A 21,372-nucleotide genomic window follows, 5' to 3' on the forward strand; every position below is an offset into this window, starting at 1 on the left:
AGTTTATTTGCTTCATTCATTTTGACAAAAACCAAGTGCCTCTTTACAAACAATTCTAACAAATCTGGTTAGCTAGTTTCTCAGTATAGAAAAGATTAAAAAGCAGCACTAAAAGTGGAAAAGTGGCAGCTGTTAGAGGGAAACACAAAGCTATCAAGCAAAATGAATAGCTGATACAGAAGGAGGAAATAGAAAAATCACAGACAAAAAAAATCATAAAAGCCAGTCCTACACATTTTTAATAATCATCAAGGGAATCATTCTATTATATCACAAAACAAAAATGGATGCTTGTCATGATATCCAGCAAATCTATATATTCAGTATGCATCTCTTTCCTGGGCTCCAATACCAAAACACAACTATCTGCTAGACACCTCTCACTGAACATCCAACATGTCTAAAACAGAACAATTTTATCTCTAAAGTTGAATTCATAAAACATTCCTGTTTCTGTAAAGAGAACTACCATGCCCAATACCCAAGAATGTAAACTTTGAGTCACTGCTGATTCTTCTGTCTCACATAAATGGATTCAACTGCCAAGTCCTGTTGATTCTACTCTGTCCTGTAACCATCCTGTTCTCTTCAATCTTATGATCACATTCCAAGTGTAGACTCCGCTTAGCTCTTACCTGGACTACAGTATGATTGTTGCCTTTAATTCTAATTCCTCCCCTCTTCAATCCACCTTCCCCAAGAGCTGCCCACATTACCTTCTTAAAGCCTGTGTCTCACCATGTTACTCTCCTGCTGAAAAACCTTTCAGGCTTCCCTGGAGCCTCTCCCAAGCCTACAACTGAAAGCACTCCAGAGTCTGCTTCTTACAGACCTTCCAATCCAATTCCATGTTAGAGCCAATATCCCACCCACATTGCCCCCAAGTTCTCTATAATCTAGTGAAACAGGAATAATGGTTCTCCAAACTCATCATTACATGTTCCTCCTCTATACAATTGCATAGTCATCCTCCATGACTAGAAAGCCCTCCCATCACCTCTACTTTTTAGAATCTTTACAAAGCTCAGTTCAAGTGTCAACTCCTCCATGAAATCTTCTTTGATCCACCTCCCAATTAGTAGTCCTTGCCTGAGTGACTTAAAATGCTAAGACTCTTGATTTTTTGCTAACAAAATATATGTATCCTCATTTCATGTAACTAAATTGAATGATTATATATTTCTAGGAATGTACAGCTGCAGGGATAAACTAAAGCTATGATTCATATCATGTTTATTCTTAAATACATTCAAATCTGCTTTTTATTTGGATCTTGACACTCACTGAAATGTGTGAATGGGAAAATCCATCTGGGTGATACTAAACAGTTTTGGAGGGTAGCAGCTATTCATTTGAACCCTGAAGAGAAAGTGGGGTGGTAAGACAGTAATTTGACAGAAAAGGGAAGAAAATTATCCTGATCATTTCTCAATCTATGAACAAGAATATAACAAAAGAATATATGGACAATGGACTATATGCCAACCTCAAGAATATGGAACCCATTCTAGGCCTTAGTATTTATAACTTAAGAGATTTCTAAATATGCCCAGAGAAGATTATTTTTTTTAATCTATTAAGTTGGCATCCAATAATATTATAAGTTTCTTGAATATAATAGGCTTTTTATATCCCCCACACCACTTACTGGAGTGTCTTATACACAGCAGGTACATAATAAACATATTTGATCAATAAATATTTATTAATTACCTACTATGTGCCAGGTAATATGCTAAGCACTCAATATACAAAGAAAGACCAAAACAAGGAGCTACCCTTAAAGAGTTCATGTTCTCAATGGGGTGACAGTATTCAAACTGTCTACATGCAAGATGTGTACAATACAAATGGAAAGTAATCTCAGAGGGAAGTCACTAGCATGAGGGGAGAGCAGAAAGGGGGGAGGCAAGGGAAAGGGGGACAAGAAAGGCCTTCTGGAAAAGATGGGGTTTCAACTGAGTCCTGAAGAAAATCGAGAAAGCCAGAAGAAGAATGAGCATTCCAGGCATTGGAGACAGCAACGCAAAACATAGCTATGGAGTGTCAGGTACATGAAACAGGAAGAAGGCCAGGAAACCTGGATGGCCAAATAAATAGAGGGAAGTAAAATGTAAGAACTGTAAGTAAAAATATAAGGAGAAAATAAGCCAGCTTGTGAAAGGTTTCAAAAGCCAAACACAGATTTTCACATTTGATTCTGGAAGTAAGAGGTAAAATGCTAGTTTAACGACTGGAGATGGTAGGGTGTTGAGGGGAGGATTTGAGAGTGGGTGAAGGGGGCTGACAGTTCAGCCCTTAGGAAGATCCTTTGACAGGGAATGCAGTAGGGAGGGTCTTGGGATAGAAGGGCCAACCAGCAGGTTTTTTCACTAGTCAACAGAGAACACTAGCAGTAAAAGATCTGCCAACTTGTGCTTATCTTGCAATAGTTATTTTCTTCTCTAGTGTGCCTACTAACTCCACTCAAAACACCGAACATGTAGCATGTCAATTCAGGCACAATTTTCCCTAGAAAAAGGAGGTTTTTGTTCCTTAAAATAGATACTTACATAAGTAAATTATATGTGTATAAAATGTATATGCATAAATTATTTCAGCAATAGGTTTTACTATAGAATAACATAACTTTAGAACAGAATTTTTATAGTTTTACTATAGAATAGCTATAACTTTATAGAACTTTAAAATCATAACACAATTCTGACACTACTTTTTAAAGAATCTGTGCTAGAATTACTTCCCTACGTATACTGCAGAAAATCCTCCCAAATTATTCTTTGACTTTATATGTGCTAAGTGCTATAATGGAACTCAATCAGATATATCAAACTCCACAATATCAAGAGATCATATATTGAGCATGAACTGATACATGTACAAAGTGTTTAAATTCAAGTTAAGGGATAGAAAAAGCAAGGAAGAGAGGAGTTGTAAAATATTCCTTTTGATGTGAAGTCATGTTACCATGGATATTACAAAGACAAATTGAAATGCCCTTTTATGTGATCGATCTGAATTGCACCCAAAGCTAAAAAATGATTAGAACTTCAGGTCATCTCAAATGTCATTGACAATGAATCCTGTCTTTTGTTACTCTTGTCTTTCTTAAAATTTTGGTTCTTGATGCTGGTATTTCTTTTGTCCCAGAAGTCAGTATTTTCCATGGGGGTGGGCTGGGATTGCTGGATTTCCTCTGCACAGAATCACAATTTATTTTAGCTCTGTGACATTCAAGGTTTAGACATTTTCCCATTACTAAAACAATATGCCATTACTGAAAATTTTTGGAGACTGACAAAGTGTAGTTGTTAACTTTGTCTCTTGAAGCCTGGGAAAGCAATAAAGCTCCCACCTTAAATGATGAAATTTCACTTTATGCATTATTTAAACAATGAAAAAGTAAGCAGGAATGTTGAAAGTCCACTTATTTCTTTAAAGGTAATTCTAAAATTGTGGGAAAGAATACCCATACTTTGTTTTTTGTTTCAACATAAAAAAATCTAATTTGTTAGCTGTCTGAATCAAACTCAGACATCCTGCTCATATTGCCCAATTGTTAAAAACATCAGATCTGGGTTAGTTTTTCCTTTAATTAATCTAATGAACTGGTTCAATGTGACTTCAGCAGACATTTCTTTAAAATGTCATTGAGTTACCTCAGGGCTGCAATTTCACCTAGTGGCATGTTTCCTCGCACCATCTTGATTTCATTAACTCTTGCCTAAAGTAATCTTCTATGTCTGTACTCTCATATGCCACGATAATTTAGTCAATTTGTGCTTTATTAGCCCAATTAAAAAACAGAAATGTTCTCCATTAGAAATCCACAAAATAAGAATGATTCCTTAAATATATGCATACATATATAATATACATATTAAAGTTCAAAATAAAAATATAAGGACGTTTGTCAGACCTCAATTACAAAACAGACAAAAGTCATTTAAGGGCAAAGCAAAAATGTTGTTCTAATTATTGCACAAGATGCTATTTAAATCCTTGGTTCCCCTTTATTTCTTGGCATAAAATTCAGAATTTTTTTTTTTACCAGATAAGAGTCTTGAACAAGAAGAACTGCTACAGTCTAAAGAACCCAGACCCTTATATAACACTTGCAGAGAGATTTGATTAAACATTTACTAATTGCTCCACCTAGGCCAGTTCTATCCATATTTGCTTCCTTTACTTCCATCACAATCTAATATTATATATCTGGCTAAGAAAAAGATAAACATCTGCTCAAAGGAGTTCCTTCAAAACATAAACTCCAAAGTTTTTTTAAAAAATCAAAGAAAAATGAAGGTAAAGAATTTAACATACATTTTTGGGGAACTGACTTAGTTTATTTTCAGATCTGGACATATGGAAATACTGTTATTCCAATTCCCATGGCTTCTGTCCTGTGGGCTTAAAAAAGCTGAAGGGCAGCTGAGCAAGATAAATGGATTGGGTTTTCTGAGGAAATAGATGATACGAAAACAAATTACAGTGGCTTAAAAGAATCTAATTATTTTGGTCAGATAAAATATTAACTTTTTTCTGAATGGAGATGGTGGGGGCAAAAGATAGTACAATTCACACCCTCCCCCCCAATAGTTCCTTGATCTCACTGATAGGAGGAAAAAAGTGGCTAAAGGATGGAGTAAGACGTGCAAAGAGTTATTATACCCACTAAGAAGCAGAATAAAAATTAAAGCCCCTCCAGACTGAAGGTTGGCTTCCTTTAACCTAATTTGGGCTTTATCTCAAAAAACTTTTTCACTATTCAACCTACACAAAAGTGAAATGAGTTGCCTTTAGCAGCAAATTTCTCCAAATTGAAGATATTTGAGAAGTGGCTGGACAACCCCTTGAATGTGAGAGTTCTCCTTTCATGTATGAGTTAGACAAGGTGGCTGCTACGGTCCCTTCAGACTCAGATTCTGTGATTATGTGACTCACATACTTCCATCTTTTTCATAAGAATAACATGACATATTTTACTAAATGCTTAGTTAATTTCTAAGTAAACTGCTCTGATTCAGGGCCATGAATACTACTTTCCTCAAGTATTCCCAACTTCACTTTCTTCCCTTCTTTTCCAGACCATGCTTCAGTTTTCAGTAAGCTAATCTGACTATGGCAACAGCATTCCCCTCATTAGCAACACTGTCAAAAAAAGAAATGAGGTTAGCCTGGCATGCTATGTTTTGGATAAAACCATGCTGGCTTTTTATAATAACTATCTTTTGGATGTTCATCAATCATGTCTTTAATGGTACTTTTCAGAATTTTCCTAGAAATTGAAGTCAAGCTCATATGACTATGGTTTGCAGAAACTGCTAACTTTTTTTTTTTTTTGCTTTTTGGAGGGGGGAAGGCAGGGCAATTGGGGTTAAGTGACTTGCCCAAGGTCACATGGGATAATAAGTTTTAAGTATCTGAAGTCAGATTTGAACTCAGGTCCTCCTGACTCCAGGGCTCTATTCACTGTGCCACCTAGCTGCCCCTGCTCTCTAAACGTTTTAGAAAATCAGGACAATATTTGTCCCTCTCCTATCTTGTTATTTGCCCATTTTCCACAATCTTTCAAATATTACTGACAGTGTATCAGCAATCATATATGCCAGTTCTTTTACTCTTCAATGTTGTAATCCATCCAGGTCAGGTGACTAGAATTTATCATAAACTACTAGGTGTTATCTGACTTTTTTCCATACTTATGTTGGACATTAACTCCATTAGTTATTTTTGTTGTGTCTTTTCTATCACGAAGATCACAGAATCATGAGCCTAGAACTAGAAGGGATTTGAGATGCCAATGAGTCCATCCTTCTCATTTTAAATTAGCTGAAGAAACTAAGGCACAAGAAGATTAAGTGAATTCTCCAAGGTCACACTGGTAGTAAGCATCATGGGTGAAATATGAACCCAGATCCCAACTCTAAAGTCAGCATGTTTGCAACAATAACACATTAGCAGAGAAAAAAGAAGCAGAACAGAATCAAGCAGCTCTGTCTTAACTATACTGTCTGATGGTACTGTCCCATATACCCTAAGCAAAGGGTCTACAGAATGCTCTTTTTTTCCCAAAACAGTTTTCAGAAAATTGTTGATACCTTTAGCTTCCTTTGCTAGAATCAGTTCATCCTAAGCTTTAGTGCTTGACTTAAGTTTTATAGGATGATGCCATGCTCCTATATTCCTACTCTACTTCCTGGCCTTATTTCTATCTTCTATACATGTTTTTTTAAAGGCTAAGTTCCTGTAATGGTAATGAGAATTTGAAGATCTTCCCTGCCCCTTAACAAGCCTAATGGAATTTGAAGACCTTCCCTGCTCTGAAAATATACTCTGCCCCCTAATAAAGCTGAATGTAATCACATGGAACCTGTGCTAGAAAGAGTTTGCTGAGTCAGGGCAGCTAGACAGAAAGAGGAGAGAATACATTCCAAGGAAACAGATAGGCTTCTGACTAAATGTTGGTTTGTGGGAAGGTTAAAGGATGCTGTGGCTCTCTGTGCTGTTATGGCTATTAACTCTGCTACTACGACAGAATCAGCTTACTGGTTTTGGCATTCAGTTTTCTGATGTCTGAATAAATGTTATGCTTCTATCTTATGTGTGGACAGTCTGTTATATTTTGTGATCTAGCACTCTGCCAGAATATTTGTAGTCACTGTTGGTGCTGTAAATATTGCATTGGCGCAACAGTTCCCTTAGTATACTCAGATCAGTCTCTTTGGACAAACTGTTTTTCCTCTTCTTTGTAACTATTTACCTTTCAGTCTTCAGAATTTTATTCTTAAACATCTCCTATTCCTCCCAGGCTACTTTCCTCAGAATATTCTTTCTCTGGATCCTTTGAAATCTGCTTCCAAAATCTAGGGTGAATGTTAAACTATATTGAGATTTGCTCTCCTCACTTACAAACTCTAGGAGAAGTCATAATTATATGAGAATATACACATAAACACACATGTGCACATATACGTATATATATATATGTGTGTATAACTATGCTATATATAGATATATATAATATGTATATATCACATCCTCTCTTCTCCAACAGACTGTCCCCCTCTGTCATTCCCACTTCTTCACTTCTTTTTAAAATTATTTCATTGTAGTAGCAGTAGTAATAGTACTAATACTAATTATTTTTTAAATGCTTTATTAACTTCTTGTTTACATCATTCATTTCTGCCAGATTTTGAGTTCCAAATTTTTTCCCCATTTTTCCCCTACCCACCACCCCAAAACAGCAATCCCACAGGATATCCCCGCCTCCAATCTACTCTCTCCCATATCTTCTCCCATAGCCCCTTCAACTTTTCCGGTAGGGCATGATGGATCTCTATGCCCTAGTGCCTGTATATCTTATTTCCCAATTACATGTAAAATAGTATTAATAATTGTATTTATATATTTTTTAAACATTTGATTATAAAACTTTGAATTCTAGATTCATTCCCTTCCTCCCTTCTCACCCACCCTTACTGGGAAGATAAGCAATTCATTATAAGTTGTACATATGTAGCTATGCAAAACATTACCATAGTAGATATATTGTAAAAGACTGTAAAATATTTCCCTCCCTCCTATCCCACCTCCCACTTGTTCTATTCTCTACTTTGATCCTGTCCCTTTTCAAAAGTGGGTGCTTTCAATTTCCCTCCCCCCCAGTCTACCTCCCCTTCCATCTTCCCCCCTCTCATTCCCTTTCCCCCTACTCTCTTGTAGGGTAAGATATCCTATTTAGTGTATATGCCATTCCCTCCCTGAGGCAAATTCAATGAGAATAAGGTTTTCCCTTTTTGCCTTCCTGTTCTTCCCCTCCATTGTAACCATTTTCCCTTGCGTCTTCTATGAGATAGTTCACCCCATTATGTCTCTCCCCATCTCCTCTCATTATATTCCTCTCTCACCTTAGTTTCACCTTTTAAGTATCATCCCTTCCTATTAAATTGGTCCTGTGCCCTCTATCTATGTATACCTGTACACATATATACACACATTGACATATGTATTCATATGGCCATATGCCCTCTTATATAGACATATGTACATATATGTATGTGTATGTATATATATATATTTCTATTCCCTTCAACTATTTTCATACTGAGAAAAGTTTCATAAGTTACAATTATTGTTTTTCCATGCAGGAATGTAAATAGTTCAACTTTGATAAGTTCCTTATGATTTCTTTTCCCTGTTTATCTTCCCAAGCTTCTCTTGCTTCTTGTATCTGAATGTCAAATTTTCTATTCAACTCTAGTTTTTTCATCAAGAATGCTTGAAAGTCCTCTATTCCATTGAATGACCATATTTTCCCCTGAAACATGATACTCAGTTTTGCTGGGTAGGTGATTCTTGGTTTTAATCCCAGTTCCTCTGACCTCCGGAATATCATATTCCAAGCCCTTCGATCCCTCGGTGTAGAAGCTACCAGATCCTAAGTTATCCTGATTGTGTTTCCACAGTATTCAAATTGTTTCTTCCTGGCTGCTTGTAATATTCTCTCCTTGATCTGGGAATTCTGGAACCTGGCTATAATATTCCTAGGAGTTTACTTTTGGGGATCTTTTTCAGGAGGTGATTGGTGGATTCTTTCAACCTCTATTTTGCCCTCTGGTTCTAAAAACATCAGGGCAGTTTTCCATGAGAATTTCTTGGAGGATGATTTCTAGGTTCTTACTTTGATCATGGCTTTCCGGTAGTCCAATAATTTTTAAATTATCTCTCCTGGATCTATTTTCCAGGTCAGCGGTTTTCCCAATGAGATATTTCACATTGCCTTCTTATTCTTTCATTTGTTTGGATCTGTTTAACAGCATCTTGATTTCTCATAAAGTCACTAGCTTCCATTAGCTCCAATCTAATTCTGAAGGAATGATTCTCTTCAGTGAGTTTTTGAGATTCTTTTTCCATCTGGCAAATTCGACTTTTTAAGGCATTCTTCTCCTCGTTGCCTTTTTGAGCATCTTTTACCATTTGAGTTAGTCTATTTTTTAAGGTATAATTTTCCTCAGTCAGGTTGTTGACTCTCATTTCATAATTTTCTTGCATCATTCTCATTTCTCTTCCAAATTTTTCCTCCACTTCTCAAATTTGCTTCTTAAGGTCCTCTATAGCCTGTAACGAGCTCGTATTTTTCTTGGAAGCTTTTGGTACAGGAGTTCTGACTTCACTGTCTTCCTCCTGTTCCATGCTTTGATCTTTTTTGCCCCCAAAATAGGAGTCTAATGTTGGATTGCTTTGCTTGGTTTGCTTCCTTTGCCTGCTCATTTTGCCACTCAATTACTTGACTTAGAGGACTCTGCTACCAGGCATGGGGAGCTTCATACAAAACTCTGGGGTTTTCTCAGCTGCCAAATGTTGGTTACCCTCTTTGAAACCTCCATATGCTCTGGCAAGCTAGTCACATACCCCAGGACCTCCACCCTAGACTGCAATCCAAATCCAAGCAGGTTAAGCAAGAGTGATTACCCCTCAGACTGGTTGCTTGGTCCCCCTACACTCTGCAGGCCAGGAGCTGAAGCTTCCATGTGGGGGTGGCTGCACTGCCACAGCTCCTCAGCGGCTTCTCGCCCTGGGGGAAGAGGCCAATGCACTTCCAACTACTGGATCCCAAAGTTCACAATGCACTTACCTCTCACTTTGTCCTTTGCATCTATGTGTTGATAATTCTGGAAATGGACACAGCTGCTGATGATCTGGAGTCCCTCCAGCCGGTGGTTGGTCAGGCCCGCCCTGGGACTAAAACCTCGTTGTGGGGCTGGCCTCAGCTCCCAGAGCTCTGTGCTGACCAATTCCTGCCAGCCTGCCAGGCTGTTGTCAGCAGGTAGTTAGCTTCTTTGTGTCATTTTCTGGGTTCTGTAGCTCCAAAGTAAAGTTGAGTCCCCTTTTACATGAATAAGGGGAGGTGGAAGCCAGAGTCCCACGGAAGTCCTGCCATCTTGACTCCGCCCTCTCACTAGTAGTAATTATTTCTTATTTATCCTGTATATAGATTTCTTTGTAAGTATTTTTTTGCATGTTATCTCCCCCTTTAGACTGTAAGCTCTTTGAAGTCAGGGACTTTTTGCTTCTTCTTGTGTAGCCACAGTGCCTGGCACATAGTAGGTTCTTAATAAATATTAATTGACTTCCTTCCACAATATCTGTCAATTTCCCCTACCATCCCCCTGATACAAGATGCTGACTGTATGACTGAATGACTATTAGCAAGTCTTTCCTGTTTAAATTTCTTCACTTTCTTCACTGTCCATACTTTAGTCCTCTGCTAAACTTATTTTCCTTTGTGCTTAGACCTGGCAACAACACATCTTTGATCAAAAATCTTCAACATCTTCTTTTTCTCAATTGAGTAAAGTCCAAGCTCCTTGTTTAAAGAAAAAAAAATTAAAGTCCACTAGAATCAGTCAGCACACTAAATTCTGGGTTCAAACACTATGATATAGCCATACTAGGCCACTGTGTTTCCTACACAAACCTGTATTTTCGGCTTTTATGATTTTTTTTCATATTATTCCCAATGCTGATAAGTTCTCTCTATATCTTGACCTACTTATTGACTGCCCACTAATCCTTTAAGCTCCAATTCAAATGTTACTTCTTCAATGAAACCTTCTCAAATCTGTAATGGTCCTTCCCCCCTGTATATTTCTAATGCAATAAAATTCAAAATTAAAAAAAAATATATATATATATATGTATATATATATATCAAACAGTTACTATGTGCTGGGCACAGTGCTAAATGTTGGAAACATAAATATGGGGTATCCTAAAAGTTTTAATGCAGATAAAGCTTTATTAAGCTTATTATTAAAGCAAGCAAGACAGTCTCTGCTCTTAAGATGCTTACATTTTACTAAGGAGAAAACAACACATAAAAATGAACTAGAAATTACACAGGAAGTGGTAAGGTAGCCTGGTACTGGGAAAAACAGACTCAAGTTCAGCAATCAGAAGCCAGGATCCCAGGGGAAGAGTCTGAGTTGCAAGGAAATGGGGATGAAGGGAATGAAGAAGATGGCCAGAGTGCCAACTATGTAAGCTTTTCCCTTTATTTTGGGTTTGTATCTCCCCCAGAACCTTGCACTGTACTTTATAATTCACTGAATATATGATCTTATCATAGTGAATACAATCCTCCAATGATACAGTTTGCCACTCATCAACACTTTATTATCCTTGGTCATACCTGTCCAAGTCCTGACACAAATTCTCCACAGGAGAGATAAGAGAACCATAGACCCAGGTATGGAAGGAATTTTAAATCAAGTCATTTAGTTCAATTCTTTACTTTTTAAAATTAGAAAACAGAAATCCTGAGAAGTACAGTAATTTGCCTCAAGTCATACAGATAAATAGTGCCAGAGGTGGAACCTGAAATCAGTTCCTCTGGCTCAAAATCTAATGTTCTTCCTACTGCACCAACTTCCACCCAATGGAGGAGCATAGATTTAGAGATGAAAGGGATCTGAGTTGTCATCTATCCCAAGCCCCCTGATTCACTGATTGATTGCCCAAGGTCACACAAAGGTACCAATGCATTATATGGGCTGTCCATCTATCACCCTAACTTCTGTTACTCAAATAGATGGACAGTTCTACACATAGTAGGTTGCTAAATAGATGTCTGTCTAGTTGAAAAGCAAAGAAAAGATAACATCATAACTATATTACCTCATGTGTTTCATAATCATAAATATACATAATTTCAAATTTTCATAGACATCCAACACAAAACAAGCATATCAGCATATATTCTCCAAGCTGTGTAGCAAAGAACATGAAAACAAGAATATACAAAAAAACACAAATGAGAAAGACTGAAATAGGGGAAAGTCATTTAGCATCACATGTGGTTAATTTCTTTAGGGAAAATATCTTCTATAATTGTAACTTCCTTACTTAGCATTCTGAAGGCAGTCATTTACAGTAGTAAATGTAAGACACAGCTAGACTCAGGCAGAATAAAAATAAATTTCATAACACAATGAGGGACAGGAAAGGTACAAAAGAAGAATATAAATCTTAAGTCAGAAAAAAACAAGCACCTCCAAACACTACTTAAAGTTTATGAAGCATGTATAACCACCCTTTTCCTAGCATTTAAATTTTCACCTACAGTGATTCATGCTAAATTGTAAATAATTCAAAATCACAGACAAAAGAAAAATGAAGACTTTCTATAGATCATGATATCACATGCAGAAACCTGTAATGACAAAATTCAAACAAAACCATATTTTCATTCTTTTCCCAAATATTTTAAACAAATTAATATAAACCCATATTTTATATAGTGAGTAGATAAAAGTAAAGACTGGAATGTCACAAAAAATTATACTTGGCACTCTAATAATATGGCAAGTGACTTCATATAATAATGCCCTAAATAATATTCCTGAGCTTAGCCATCACATGGCTCATATAAATACCTTCATTTGGTCTGAAGCTTAGAGTGTATCTTTCAAGGACTGCATTTCATTGCCATTCACGCTTTGATAAGTTCTTATAGGACCATTTGAAAACTAGTTAGAATTTCTCTTCTTTTGCCCAAGTATTTCTTCAGATGATTTAATAAATGAAAGTATAATATATTTGTAAATGATTAATTAACGGACCTAAATTTGACTGCAATTAATAAAAACTAAAGTATAATTAAGGGGAGGGTTGGAGAGAGAAAGGAAAGAAGAAAATATATTTTATCAACTATCAAAAACAAAATAACTACACACACAAATAATACTGGAGTGGAGAAGAAGTAATTCTGTACTCTGGAACCTCTGATATTATTTTTAATGGTCCATTCACTGAACAAATCTATGTGATCAGATAGTGGCAAAGATAGCCTAATATTTGAAGGATATTAATGAGTAATGTAATTATGATCTATGTTGATTGTATGCCTTATCAATATGACTGGAATGACAAGAGAGCATTAAGTTCTAATACATAAATTTACAGGTTATAAAAAGCAGGTTTTCAGGAAAACCATTTTTATTTGCATTAGAACGCATTATAATTTTCTATACATTCCTAATAATATTTTTCCTAATTCCTCACCAATCACTAAGCAATAGTGAGAGAAAAGAATCAAATGTCAATCGGGACAGCAGGAGGAAGTAAGACTGAGAATTCTAATTTAAGACTAATGAACAAAACTGAGAAAGTACATTTACTGTATGGTTCAGAAGTCGTTTCATATCTGCTTAACTTTCTCATCAACAAGTTCAACAGAAGTCTTTCTGAAATTTTAGTTCTGCTGAGCATTACAAGAACTGTTAGATAAAGAAACTTTTTCAGAGATAAGCATCACATGGCAATAGCTGCCCTGCCTCAGACATAGACTTCTCAATAAACTGCTTCACAGACTTGCATATATAGACACTCTGTTGCAGCTTGCTAGAGAAACAGAAATAGTGATCCACAGTTCATTCCTTCTTTTCAAGAAAAGGAGCAACAAACTTCACAAGGACTACATACACCTCTTCAACTCCCATTAAGAACAGGATACAGAATCACTCTCCACAGTAATATGCTAAAGAAATTCATACCTTTGCCATTCAGAACTGACTGTAAGCTCTGAGAAAGGAGGGAGATGAGTAGAGTTATCAAAATGAAAACTTCCTGGTTTCTGTGACAAAATATGGGCCAAGATGAACATTTACTAATTAGTTGTTAGTCCTAAGTAGAGAAAACATGTATGATTATATTGAGGAGGAAGTGGAGGAGTGAAGACAAATGCAGTAAGGGAGAAAGCATCTGTATAGTTCCAAAAATATAAAGAAAAATCCCTAATTAATACCAAAAGTCTCAGAACAATTTCCTTATGTGACCGACCACTATGTCTTTAGACTAAATATTTATAAACACAGTTCATTAAGCCAACAATACAAATAAGAACCAAATACCTTCTTTCTCATAAAATGGTACATCATGTCGTCCTCCCCAAGGAAACTTGCTGATGGTAAAAATTAATGAAATAAGCATATTTTTCCCCTTTTCTCTAATGCAAACTGCTGCCTACCCTAAGCAATTGACTATGAAAGAACATTTGGGCAGATGGTTCAAAAAAAAAAAGCAACACAAGTCCATCTGTCCCAATACCTGTTTAACTACAGAAAAATCTCAACTACTGAATATAGCACCCTATCACAGAATTCCAAAAATTACTCCCATAACAAAGTTATCAAGCTTAATACAAGCTACTTATATACAAAAATGGAAGACTGATAGTTCCTCTAGGTATTCCAGTTTAAACAGTTAGTTTCCAGGTGCTTAAATCTACAACTAACTTAGCATAAAAGTTTTTGCATTGAATAATATATCTTTTTTTTAAAAAAAGAAGCAAAGTAGAACCAAAAGGGTATCTTAAAAAAGTAGACAAATGTCTGAGATTTCAAAGGAAATAATAAGAAAAACTATGGATTAATAATCGATCATTACCAGACCCCATCTTATACAATAAAAGAAAGTAATCAAAATTATTTGGTACTACTTAAAGAAAAAAATGTAAAAGGTAGATAAAACAGACGAGAAAATCAAGAAACATAAGCAATTAAGAATAGTAGTCCACTATTTGATAAGTTCAAGCATAAAAATTATTGAGGAGAAGAAATGTCCTAGGAAAATTGAAAAACAGGGTGATATAAATTAGGCTGAGATCAGCATTTTACAACCTATAATACAACAAACTAAAAATGTACACATGGAGGTAGAGACAAGACGGCAGAAACTAGTCAGGAAGTTGCCTGAACTCTCCATAGTTTCCCTCATAAATAATGTTAAATCAAGACTCTAAAAGAATTCTGGAGTGACAGAGTCCACAAAAAGCCAGAGTGAAACAATTTTCCAACCCAAGATAACTTAGAAGAACTTCAAGAAAGGTCTGTCTCACTTGGGTACAGTACAAGGAGAGCAGAATCCAGTGCAGGTGGTGTCCAGAAAAGTAAGAGGAAGGCCCTTAGCTCTTAGCCTTGGGAGCTTAGCCCAAGGACCTGCGGTCCTAGTTCAGCAGGTCAGTGGTACAGCAGGCCAACTGTGAGACCTCCAGTCCAGCCCAGCAGGCAAACTGCCAGCACAAGAACCCAGGGTACAATAGGCACAACGAGGCCAAGCCATCCTAATGCAGTGGGCAAGTCACCAGCCCTGGAGGTCCTGGTGCAGAAAGTCAGTGACCAGGTCTTTGGCCCCCAGCGTAAATAGCTTGAGACAGTGGACCCTGCACCCCAGGAGCAGAACTCAACTTTAGAAAATTAGCAAAAAAAGAAAAAAGAACCCTGACCATAGAAAACTACTATGGAAACTCAGAAAAAGACAACAATATCAAAATGCCTACATGAGAAGCATCAAAGGGGAATATGAAATGGTCTCAAGTCCAAAAAGTCCTCTTGGAGAGCTCACAAAGGATTTTGAAAGTCAAGAGAGTTAGAAGAAAAATTGAGAAAAGAAATTAGAGTTAAACAAGAGAATTGTGAAAAAAGTCAACAGCTTGGAAAAGAAAGCCCAAAAATTAACTGAAAAAAACTGCTCCTTAAAAAACAGAAGTAGTCCAATTGGGAGGAAAAAACAATCTACTGAAGAAAACAACTCATCTAAAAGCAGAATTGACCAAATGAAAAAGGAGGTACAAAAGCTAACCGAAGAAAAGAATCCCTTAAAAATTAGAATTGGGTAAGTAGCAGCTAATGACTCTATGAGACATCAAGAATCGGTCAAACAAAATCAAATGAATGAAAAAAGCAGAAGAAAAATGTAAAATACCTCACTGGAAAAACAACTGACCTGGAAAACAGATCTATAAGAGATAATTTAAGAATTACTGGACTACCTGACAGCCATGATCAAAAAAAAGTTCCAGGGGCAGCCAGGTGGCTCAGCGAGTAAGAGCACCGGCTCCAGTGTCAGGATGACCAGGGGGTCAAATCTGGGCTCATATACTCAGCACCACACCCAGAAATAACTGGCCATGTAACCTTGAGCAAGTTACTTAACCCCGATTGCTTTAAAAAAAAAAAAAAAAGTTCCAGGACAGCATCCTTCAAGAAATTAGCAAGGAAAATTGCCTTGCTATCCCATATTACCCGAGGATAAAATGTCACTGAAAGAATCCACTTATCAACTCCTAAAAGAGATCCCAAAATGAAAACTCCAAGGAATACTGTAGCCAAATTCCAGAACTATCAGGTCAAGGAGAAAATACTGTAATTCGCCAAAAAAAAACAATTAAAATATCAAAGGGCCACAGTCAGTATTACACAGGACTTACAGCTTCTACATTAAAGGATCAGAGGACTTAGAATTCTAGAAGGTGAAGGAGCTTGGATTACAAACCAACAATCAACTACCCAGTAAAACTGAGCATAATCTTCCAGGGGAAAAGATGGATATTCAATAAAACTGGGGACTTTCAAGCTGTCATTATAAAAAGTTGAGAACTAAACAGATATGATCTTCAAATACAAGACTCAAGAGAAGCATAATAAAAAGATAAACAAGAAAGAAAAAAAATGGTATTCAATAAAGTAAAACTGTTTACCTTCCTAAATGGGAAGATTATACTTATAACTCTAAAGAACTATATCTCTATTAGGGCAGTTTAAAAGGAGTATACTCAGAGGCTGTGGATATAACTTGACTCTGATGTGAATGATAAAAAAATTAAGGGATGAAAAAAAGAATTGTACTAGAAGAGGAAAGAGAGAGGCAGAATGGAGTACATTCTATCACATAAACAGGAATGAAAGATCTATTACAGTAGAGGGAAAGAAGTGAGGATCCTTACTCTCATTGGATTTGGCTCAAAGAGGGAATAACATACATATGCAGCTGGGTAAAGAAATCTTTCTTCCCTATACGGAAGTAGATGGGGAAGGCGAAAAGAAAAAGGTGGGGAGGGTGTGATAGAAAAGAGGGCAGATTGAGGAAGGCAGTGGTCAGAGGCAAAACACTGGTGAGGAGGGACAGGGTGAAATGAGAGGGAGAGAAAAATATAAAGAAGGGGAAAATAGGATGGAGGGAAATACACAGCTAATTATCGTAACTGAAATGAAAACTAATAAACTCTCCCATAAAATGGAAGTAGATAGTAAAGTGGATTAAAAAGCAGAATCCTACAATATGTTGTTTACAAGAAACATATTTGAAGGAGAGAGACACACACAGAGTAAAGGTAAGGGGCTGGAAGAGAATCTATTATGCCTCACCTGAAGTAAAAAAAAAAAAAAGCAGGGGTAGCAATTCTGATCTCAGAAAAAGTAAAGGCAAAAATAGATCTAATTAAAAGACACAAGGAAAGAAATTACACCTTGCTAAAAGGTACCACAGATAATGAAGAAACATCAGTACTAAACATATATGCAGCAAGTTACCACTTGCAAGTTACCATATGCACCTTCAGCACTGGCAATGTATCTTGTGGCCTTGCTAAGCTTTGTCTCCCCAGGAACAAAGATTGCTGAGAACTTGCCTCTGGTCAAGATGAAGAAAACACCTCTCTTTGGGTATTCAATGCTGTGCTTGTTATAACTCTGGGGTAGATTCAGTTGTGATCCAAGGGTGGGGAACTTTTGACATTTTTGTGCTCTGTGATTGAACAAATGAATGTACTTTATAATTGGAAACTAATCTCCATTTGAGAAGAGGGGCTTGGTGATGGACTAAATGAATGTACTGCCTAGGGGTGGAGTAGTATTTAGAAGAGGGTCTTTGTGATTGATTAAATGAATGTGATGTCCAGGGGTGGAGTAGTACTTGATTGAATTACACTTGGTGAATGCTGTGTTTTGAATTATGCTATATTTTGATTTTCTCTGTTCTTAATTTGTCATTGAATAAAATGGAGAGCAGCTATGGTGGTATTTTGAACTTTGGGAAGTTGCCTTTGCTTGGCATTACAGTTCAATATTAGGAAAATTATTAGCACATCTGACTATATCAATAACAAAACCAGTAGAAATCATATTATCTCAATAGATGCAGAAAAAACTTTTGACAAAATACAGGACCCATTCCTATTAAAAATACTAGAGAGGACGCAGGACGGGAAGGCACGGTGGCGGACGCAGGCCAGGAAGGGGCCTGATCAACTACGAGGGCAAATCTTCCCACCAACCACAAGGTCCACTACCAGGCCTATCACCAAAGGGCTGGGACTGGAAAGAGCAAGGTAAGAAGCAAAGACAGGGGCCCCTATACTGGACAGCAAAGACTCCTGGGGCTACCACATCATAGCACAGAAATCTTTTTTAAAAAGCCCCTTTCAAGGACCTCCAAAGACGAGGATGACAGAGTGAAGCTCACTTGCTCCAAACCCCCCCTCTGACCCTGAAAATATAGTAACTATTGTCCAGGGCAAAACCCTCTACAGTAAAGGCTTGGGATCCCAGAGGAAGGGCATGGTTAGGACCCTGCCTCAAAATGGGTAGAAACCAGACTACAAAGACAAAGACTCTAGAGTCCTACTATCCTCAGAGGGAGGAACCAACCTCAGAGGGAGACAATGTGGACTCCACATCCACAGTTGAAACTTCAACAGGGAATGGATCCCAAGCACAGAAGGCTCTCCTACATGAGCTCAAAAGGAACTTTGAAAGCAAAATGAGAGAGATGGAAGAGAAAATGAATAATTCTCTCAAAACAAAAATAGCAGAATTCGAAAAGCATTATAATGAGGAAAACATCTCTCTAAAAAGAAAAGTGTATGATATGGAAAAGGAGCTTCAAAAATTAACCAAGGAAAATGATTTGCTAAAAACCAGAATTAAACAAATGGAAACAAATAACTCTATGAGGAACCAAGAAGTAGCCAAGCAAAACAACAAGAATGAAAAATTAGAAAAAGAGGTAAAATACCTCAAAGAAAAAATAACTGACCTGGAAAACAGATCCAGGAGAGATAATCTGAGAATCATAGGCCTACCAGAAAATTATGATGAAAAAATGAGCCTGGACAACATTCTCCAAGAGCTTGTTAAGGAAAACTGCCCTGAGATACTTGAACCTGAGGGGAAAATAGAAATCGACAGAATCCACCGGACACCTGCTGTAAGAGATCCCAAACTGAAAAATCCTCGAAATGTTGTGGCCAAACTCCAGAACTACCAGATAAAAGAGAAAATACTTCAAGCGGCCAGAAAGAAACAATTTAAATATCGAGGGTCCACAGTGAGGATTGCACAGGATTTGTCAGCCTCCACACTGAAAGATCGGAGGCAGTGGAATACAATTTTCAGGAAGGCAAAAAAGCTTGGATTACAACCAAGGATCACATACCCAGCGAGGCTGGGCATATTCTTCCAGGCAAAGAGATGGTCATTCAATGATATAACAGAGTTCTAGACCTTCTTGATAAAAAGCCAGAACTCAATGGAAAATTCAACCTCCAATTACGAGAAGCAACAGTGACTTAGAAAGGTAAACAAGGAGAACACACATCATTTTAGAGGGAAAGAGGGGAGGGAGAGGAGCTTCGCATGAGATTTGTTCCTGTCATTCTTGATGCGAAGAAAAAATAGCATACCTCATTAAGTATAACAATATCCTACAGGTAGTAGGAGGGGGAAAGGGTTACAAAAGGGGGGTGGGAGTGGTTTGTAGAGAGGGAAGTAGTAAGGGGAAAAGGGGAGGAAAAGGGAGGGGAGCCGAAAAGGGAACACTGAGGGAGGTGGTGGTCAAAAGGAAAACTATTAAGGGGGGGAAGGGAGAAGGGAGGGAAAATATGAACATTAACAGGGGCAGTAATAGGATAAGGGGAAAGAAACAGATAACAATCATAACTGTAAATGTGAATGGAATGAACTCTCCCATAAAATGGAGACGGATAGCAGAATGGATTAGAAATCATAAACCTACAATATGCTGTTTACAAGAAACACATCTGAAACAGAGGGATACACACAAGGTAAAGGTAAAAGGTTGGAGTAAAATATATCATGCCTCAGCTAAAGTAAAAAAAGCAGGGGTAACAATCCTTATCTCAGATAAAGCAAATGCAAAAATTGACCTAATTAAAAGAGATAAGGAAGGAAACTATATCCTGTTAAAAGGCACCATCGAGAATGAAGCAATATCACTACTTACCATATATGCACCAAGTGGTGTAGCTTCCAAATTCCTAGAGGTGAAGGTAAAGGAATTAGAGGAAGAAATAGATAGCAAAACTATACTAGTGGGAGACCTTAATCTCCCCCTATCTGAACTTGATAAATCCAACCTCAAAATAAACAAGAAACAAGTTAAGGAGGTGAACAGGATTTTAGAGAGGATAGGTATGATAGATCTCTGGAGAAAACTGAATGGGGATAAAAAGGAATATACTTTCTTCTCAGCGGTTCACGGCACATACTCAAAAATTGACCATGTTCTAGGGCATAAAAACCTCACAATTCTATGCAGTAAGGCTGAAATATTAAACTCATCGTTCTCAGATCATGATGCAATAAAAATTATATGCAATAAAGGGCCAGGGAAAGACAGACTAAAATCTAACTGGAAATTAAACAATTTAATCCTAAAGAATGAGTGGCTCAAACAAGAAATTATAGAAACAATCAGTAATTTCATTCAAGAGGATGATAATAATGAGACAACATACCAAAATCTGTGGGATGCATTAAAGGCAGTTCTTAGGGGAAGTTTTATATCCCTGAGTGCATACGTGATTAAATTAGAGAAAAGGGAGCTCAACGAATTGGGCATGCAATTAAAAAATCTAGAAAAAGAACAAATTCAAAATCCCCAATTAAATACTAAACTAGAAATACTGAAGACTAAAGGAGAGATTAATAAAATCGAAATTAAGAAAACTATTGAACTAATAAATAAAACCAAGAGCTGGTTTTATGAAAAAACCAAAAAAATTGATAGACCCTTAGTCAATATGATAAAAAAAAGAAAGAAGAAAACCAAATTATGAGTATCAAAAATGAAAAGGGTGAATCTACCTCCAATGAAGAGGAAATCAAAAGAATAATTATGAATTATTTTTCCCAATTGTATGCACATAAATTTGACAATCTTAGGGAAATGGATGAGTATTTAGAAACATACAAGTTGCCCAGATTAACTGAAGAGGAAGTAAATTACTTAAATAATCCCATCTCAGAAAAAGAAATTGAACAAGCCATCAGTCACCTCCCTAGGAAAAAATCTCCAAGGCCAGATGGATTCACTAGTGAATTCTATCAAACATTTAAAGAACAATTGATTCCAATACTCTACAAATTATTTGGGAAAATTAGTGAAGAAGGAGTCCTACCAAATTCTTTTTATGACACAAATATGGTACTAATACCTAAATCAGGAAGAGATAAAACGGAGAAAGAAAATTATACACCAATCTCCCTCATGAATATAGATGCAAAAATT

General features: G+C 36.9%; 1 protein-coding gene across 10 annotated transcripts in view; it reads right to left on the reverse strand.

Annotated features, from left to right (window-relative positions):
- The window catches only part of KIF16B (kinesin family member 16B), a 401,835-nt gene that overhangs the window by 244,040 nt on the left and 136,423 nt on the right, over positions 1 to 21,372 (reverse strand). The gene's annotated exons all lie outside the window — the stretch shown is intronic.

This window comes from Petaurus breviceps, unplaced genomic scaffold (assembly GCF_028583685.1).
Source record: "Petaurus breviceps papuanus isolate PSGF00001 unplaced genomic scaffold, PetGlider_PUasm1.0 90919, whole genome shotgun sequence".
NCBI classification, from domain to species: Eukaryota; Metazoa; Chordata; class Mammalia; order Diprotodontia; family Petauridae; genus Petaurus; species Petaurus breviceps.